The sequence below is a fragment of the Myodes glareolus genome, chromosome 2 (genome assembly GCF_982192425.1).
Source record: "Myodes glareolus chromosome 2, mMyoGla1.1, whole genome shotgun sequence".
NCBI lineage: Eukaryota > Metazoa > Chordata > Mammalia > Rodentia > Cricetidae > Myodes > Myodes glareolus.
The window spans coordinates 55,485,747-55,493,224 of record NC_142027.1 but is presented as its reverse complement, the minus strand read 5'-3'; positions in this window follow the sequence as shown (position 1 = coordinate 55,493,224).

Sequence of the window (7,478 nt, the reverse complement as noted above, 5' to 3'; positions counted from 1 at the left end):
GTCACATTGTTTCTTCTTTGATCTTAGTTTTCTTGGTTTGTATCCTTCTTCTTAGATTTGTTTCTCTTTTTCTTGAAATCGTTAGGTATTTTGTCAATTTTCAAGATTGAATAACTTGCCGAACAGCCGTCTTTATAAACTAAAATGTATGTCAATTAAAAACTAAATTGTCTTATTTTTGCTAAATTGTTTAGATTAAAAAGGGGGGAATGCAAAGTCTTCTGTCTTTTTTGAGACTGGACAACACATTAGCTGATTTGTATTGATTGTATCTGCCAATGTAGCTATAATCACACTTAAAAGCAAATTCCTACAATTTGCCTTTTGGTTAAAATGTCACCAACGCATTACATACTTTGTAAATAGTCTTTGTAAATCAATTTGCACTTATTAGATTTATTTAAACGATAGCATTAGAATTCCATGCCGAGATTTAATTTAGTTTAAAATAACTCTCTACATGCAGAGCATTTCCAAGGGCGGAGAGGCGATTTCCCAATTATTTTCATGTCACCAATGCTAAATGTATTTAAATGACTGGCTCACCTACAATCTGTGGGTTGTGTGAAGGCTGGTGTGGTTAGCAGAGCATAGATTTTATCTGAGGTTAATTAATAAGGTGCAAATGAGGGAAAATAAAGAATTAAAGCCAAATGAAAACCAAAAGGTCATGGCAAAGGCATTATAAACTTGAACTTGTTGATTGGCCTTTGTTTCAGACCTTACAGACCCAAAATGCTTTGATTTCATGCAGTGTTCACAGGCTAGGCAGGTATTGCATCTTAAATGTTCTGGTCCATTCACCAGAACATTTTCTGGTCTCTTTGTAGGAGTTGCTGTCTGATCATCAGCCACGAATTTGTTGACCCCCAACATGATTCTTAGAACACAGCCTTTTGGTTTCTACATAAATTATCTCTTGATTTAGTCCGTCACTCTTCACTACAAACTGAGGTAACACAATCTGTTGCTTTGGATAAGAATAGCTCCTGCAGATTCATGTATTTGGAGGTGTGGTCCCAAGTTAGTAGAACTACTTGAGAAGGATTAGGAGGTATGGTCCTGAGGGAGGATGGATACTACTGGAAGTAAGGTTTTGAGATTTCAAAAGACTTTCACCATTCTCAATGTGTGATGGACTAAGATGTAAGCTCTCAAACTGTTCCTGCCACCATGATTTTGCTCTACCAGCATGGACTCTAATCCTCTGAAACTATAATCCTAACTAAACTTTCTTTTGTAAGTCACCTTGGTCGTAGTGCTTTGTCAAAGCAATAGAAAAACAAGGAAGACTCTTGTGTTCTCAGAAAGTGACCCTAAACCTCTTACAGCTACAGGCTAAATAAGATGCAGAAGCTAGTGAGATACTATGCAGTTTTAAGAAGAAAAGCTCTTCCCACTAATGGAGGATACTGTGCTTACAGCTGTGTAGAGGTAGTTTGCTGTGAAAGTCAGAGGCAGTATTTTACCGAGTGTATTCCTTATAGTGTCATTGGCTATACCATATTTCTACAGTTTTGAATGACACAAATGGACCTAGTAGAGAAAACTTCTACTAAGAAGAGGAAGATACTGTCATTTCTATTTCACAGATGGGGAAACTGAGATGAGAATCTAAGTAATGGTTCAGTGAAGTCAGCAAGTGATAGAATAAGTTCTTCCTGATTGCTACTGTAGACACATGAGGTCTAAACTTTTCTACCACTTATGAACTCCACAGAAGCATTACTTCAGAGTCTCAAATCTCATTTCCTTATCTATATAGTAAGAAGTGTCTGCCTGCTCATACCTGAATATTGTAAATATGTATTTAGATGAGGAATGGATTTTTATACATAAAAATTATACACAGACTATTGTTAAATTGAAAGCCTATGTATGAGAAAGGAAAACTGCTAAAGGTAAACAGATTAGTATTACATAGGATTGTAAATGTAGTAGCTAAACCTTGTCTGAAGTTAACAGAACATATTAGGATACCATCTTATTTTCTTCTGTAGGTGGAATTTTCTTTCCTGCCCACCAGTTCCCAAATAACCAACATGGAGATTCAATATTAATTATAAATGTTCAGTCAATAACTCAGGCTTGTTACTAGCTCTTACATTCATATTGACCCATATGTCTTACATATGCTATGCCACGTGGCTTGGTAACTTTTCTAAGAAAAGCATGCCCATCTTGCTTCTCTCTGTCTTTGCTGGTGACTCCTCTGACTCCATCCTCCTTCTTCCCATCAGTCTCAGTTTGTCTTTCCTGTCTAATTTTATCCTGTTCAGTTATTGGCTAGTCAGTTTCTTTATTAAATCCATCACAGCAACAAATCTTCACAGTGTACAAAAGGATTAGTTCACAGCATTTCCCCTTTTTTGTCTAATTAAAAAGGAAAATTTTAACTTTGACATAGTAAGATTATATACAACAAAAACAGTTATCAAGTAAGAATTACAATTACAATATCTAGTCTATTTGTATTTGACAAATTTACAGAAAATGTTCTATTATGTAACTTATCTTTGTGACTCTAAAATTTTATACCAAATTTACCTTTCATCATAACGAAGTAAAACTTTAATTATGACTATCTAGTCTTCAGCACCATCAACGACCCCAGAAGGGTGAAGTATTAACTAATGACAGAGACATCTGGATGCCTGGGCAGTCATCCAAACCTCTTCTGTAATGTTGGGGCATCCAACTATTGCCTATAGGCCTAGTATATGTGATAGACATTTCTGTGAAGCAGTAATTTTGAAGGACTCTCTGGCTTGTCTTGGCAAAGTTCAGCAGTCATTTTCCTTTGTGTCCTGCTTGTCCAATTTGTACAGTATACTATCAACAGTCAAGGCAATGGCAATTTCTTGACATTTGCCACAAAGAAAGTAAACTCCATGTGAAATTTCTTTAATGCCCATCATCTTTTCTGAAGTAGATTAGTGCTACCAGGAGCAGACATGTCTCACAGCCATCAAAACCTTATGTTATTAAAATATCTTAAATGCCATATTCTTTAGATCTCTGAAGTGTTTGAAGACCACCTACCTATCTAAAATAGCTGTCTAGGGGCTGGAGAGATGGCTCTGTGGTTAAGAGCACTGGCTGCTCTTCCAGAGGTCCTGAGTATATATAAACTTTTAAAGGTAACATACATATTTGTATTAATACAAGTGTAGACTGTGTACTGCACATAGGTCAGCCAAAGAAGAAATTTTTTTAATGTGTTGAATGGGTAAAATTCTTTTAGGTTTATTTCTTTATGTCTATAGTCATGATCAAACATGATTTTTTTTTAAACTGAAACGAATCCACAGTTTCTCATTTCCTGTGGAAATAAAAGCATAACCTCTCCTCCAAAGTAACACAGCTTTTGACTTAAATTTTGAAATAAAAATATTTTTCAAATTTATATGTTGGTTGAATCTAGCAGTTTTCATAATCCAATGTCTCTTAACAGCCAAAAAATTCAAAGACAACACAATATATATAGGATCCAGACACTCTGTGTATTTTCCATTTTTATATGGCTTATTTCTTTTATATGACTTAACTCCCTTTTAAGAAATATACTTAAAGAAAACTATATATTTCTTTTTATGGCTGGCTATACCTTCTCTTTTCTCTCCCAAGCCTATGTTTATGTTTTGAACACATTGCAATTCATTTAGAGGGTTTTCTTCTCATCTGAATCTCTCTTTATTGTGTATCTGTAATCTTTTTCTGATCACATCAGCTTATAAACTGTTAAGTGGTGTGGCTAGAATATAAACCTCTGCTTTGGAAGCTGACTCACCCTGCTTGGTTTCCTAAGACTCTAGCTTCATGGAGGAGGTACTGCTACAAGAGCCATGTTGACCACACCAACTCTGGGGAGTTTTGGGTCCATGCTGCTACCGAGTATTGCACTGACCACTGCTCATGAACTCCATTTAAGTGTTTGGTAGCAGAGCCTCTTAAAGAACTATGAGGTTTTTGCTTCTAGCCCTGAGTCAGGACACTGTCTCTTAAAGGAGCTGTGTTTCTGCTTGTCACTAGCAAACAGACTCTATCCAAGAAAATCGGTTACATTTTACTCTGTTTTTGTGTGTTTAGAATTCTTTTTTAAGCTTTCTCAAGTTTTATGCGGATGTAGTTGCTGAACATTTGGGAGCCATTTGTAGGTAGAATTTTCTTTCCTACCTGCTAATTTCCAAATAACCAACACAGACACTCAATATTAGTTATAAACGCTCAGTCCATCTTGTTTTTCTCTGTGACTGATGGCAACTCCTCTGACTCTGCCCTTCTTCTTCCCATCATTCTCAGTTTGGCTTTCCTGCCTAACTTTATCCTGTTCAGGTTTTGACCATTCAGCTTCTTTGCTAAACCCATCACAGTGACAAATCTTCACAGGTGTAAAAGGATTAGTCCCCAGCATTCTTCACCCTATTTGTTTCTCTCTGGTCCTCCTTCCTTCTCTTTCTCAGGTTTGTATCTTACCTAACTGCAGTTTATAAATTCATCTTTTTCTAGCTACGTCCCAACTGGACCTGAGACTGACACAATAAACCTAGGTGCATGTCTACAGTTCAGTGGTAGAAACCAACTTTTCTACTGTCCCAAACAGCTTTCTGTAAACCATACTTAGAACTAGATTCTCCAGGTGGTAATCTAATTGTTTTGATCATAAAATCTTGTTTTCCTCATCTAATCTAACTCTGTTCATTTTCTCATTCCTATACTGGTCCAGTTTATAGCCGGGGCTCTGCATTAGTCCTGACTGACAACCTATTTAATATCTAAGGTTCCCTAAGACTCGGATCCACTGGAGCTTTAAGAACTGGCATGATAGAAAGGGAGGTAGCTACAGTAAGTACCATTAAATGTTTCAGTTGGACCAAATGCAGACTTTCACAAAAACATTTCTGTTTCGTAATTAAATTTAAATAACAGATGAACAACAGGGCCATAGTGTTTGAAATTCATCTGTTCAGAGGCTTTGCTTGAAATCCTTAGAGTGGATGAGATTTCTTAGGTGGAGTGGAAAGGATAGTGAGGTCCCAAGGACTTGGCACGGACAATGACTTCGTTGAGTAGAAACTGTCCTCTGGAGCTGTCCCTCTTCAGACCCAAAATGTCTACCAGAAGAGGCTCAAAATACTGACTTCTTATTACCCTTCGCTTTTACTAATCGTCAATTTTAACATTAAAGGAAAAACGGGCACTGATGATGATAGAGGAAGGTAACTTTCATGTGAAAGAAAGCTTGGGATATATTTAAAATACAAGACTCTGAAATGCTAAAATTATTATTCTTCATATAAATTATACATAGTTTATTATTTTTAATTTATTCACATTAAAATTTATTTGCATAGTATTGACTTCCTAATTCAGAGAAAATTTAACTGTTTCTTTTCTGAGAATTACTATATATAATATCAAAATCTAAAAACACAGGACTCTTTCTGTTTCAAACATTTTCCAGTCATACGAGAATGGGAAAATATTATCATTTATAATTAGCTAACGAACGGGGTTAACTATAATAAAAATAAGTAAAAATGGACAAAATACTTAAAGGAAAAATTTAAATGGCACTATAGCATACCAAGGCTAGAGCACATAGAAAGATCAATCTTGACTTTGTCTTCAGAAAGACTTAATTTAAAAAACTATATTTTTCTACACTATCATTACAAACACAAGAAAAGACAAATAAGTTTATGAGTGGGTGGCAACTGAAAAAGCTTATTTAAATTCGAATGAGGAGTGAACAGATAAAGGTAGACACAAAAATTATGTAAAATAAAATTATTAATTAGCTTATCATGACACTGTGAGTCTGGTATAAGGGAAAAAATCAATATAATTTTTAAAAACAAAGTTTTAGAAGTAGGGCCAATGTAAGATCATTTTGGGATGCTTTAAATGGTTTATAACTTTGTGCATGTATTCTATGTTTTTTGATCATGTTTACCTGTCTTAGAAGAGACACCATGGAAACTCTTATTACTGAAAACATTTAATTGAGGGGGCTCCCTTAGTTTCAGAGGTTCAGTCTATCATGGTAGGGAGCATGGCAGTGTACAGGCAGATGTGGTGCTGGGGCCAAGAGTTCCACATCTTGACTCAGAGGCAACAGGAAGTCAACTGACTGTTACAACAAGTGAAGCTTGAGAAAAAGACCTCAAAGCCTGCTCCCCACGGTGGCACACTTCCAGCAGAAGGTGGGCGCAGTCTAAAGGTATGTCCTCCAGCCTCAAGGTCTGGAATAAAGGCCTGTGCCATCCAGCCTTCTGAGACAAGACCACACTTCCTCCAGCAAGGCCACAGCTCCTAATAGTGCCACTCCCCATGAGTTTATGGAGGCTAAATATTTTCAAACTAATGAAATCTTATTAAATTTAGATAACAGATATCTCTTCCCATCCCACTCCTGCTGACTCTCTTCCTCCTTACTAGTCCTCCTCCTTTCATGTCATTTTAAAGATAAAGGTGTACTTTCAGATCAGTTGGGAAATTATTGATTAGTATATAATTATGGGACCAGGCTGTAGCTATGTGAAAATACACAAACAAAGGATTTCCAGCTTAAATCTTATAACAAATTAATCCTAGATGAATCAAACATATAAAAATATATTAATAAGTATTAAAAGTATAAGAAAATATTGTTAAAAATAACTAGCATAATGAAGTTATCTCTAAATATAACTACAGAAATCATTAAAAATGGATATTAGACAAAAAGATGAAATTTTATATGGATTCCTTGAAATACAATAAAACATTTAGGAACTGAAAAATTATGGAAATATTTTTCCATATACTGTAAAAAAAGGTAATTTCTTTCTGATGAAAACTGTTCTTACAAATCAGAAATATACCTTTCACCCAACAGAAACACATACAAAGGTCAAAGTTTAAAATTTGAGTGCTAATAAAAACTAAGACGATGTCCAACTAGTAACACAGCAGACGGACCTTAAATGTACAAGGATTCACAATTTTTTATTTGATCAGGAAGCACAGGCTGATCATGCAGTGAAGCTGTGAAGTCAGAAGGGCTCACACGTTATAGAGCGATGAGGAACATATGTATATTAATTCATTTCTCAGAATGCTATTAGATGATAGCTGTTAAATTACTTTTGTCATTGCCCTGGCAAAATATTTGACAAAACTAACGTAAGGAATAAATGACCTGCTTTGGCTCACAGTTTGGAGGGGGCACAGCTCAGCGTGCTAGAGAACTGAAGGAACATGCTCCCCACCTCTGCAATCAGGAAGTAGAGGCCTATGAATGCTCTTGCTCAGCTGGCTGTATCTGTCCTGGTTCAGTCAACTTGGGACCCTACTCTAGGGGACAGTGCCACCAACATTCAAGGTGAGTCTTTCTTCAGTTAAACCTCTCTGGTAGTATCTACTCTGGCAAACTCAGAGGTGTGTTTGCCAGGTGGTTTCAAACATAGTCAAGATGACAATGAAGATTAACCATC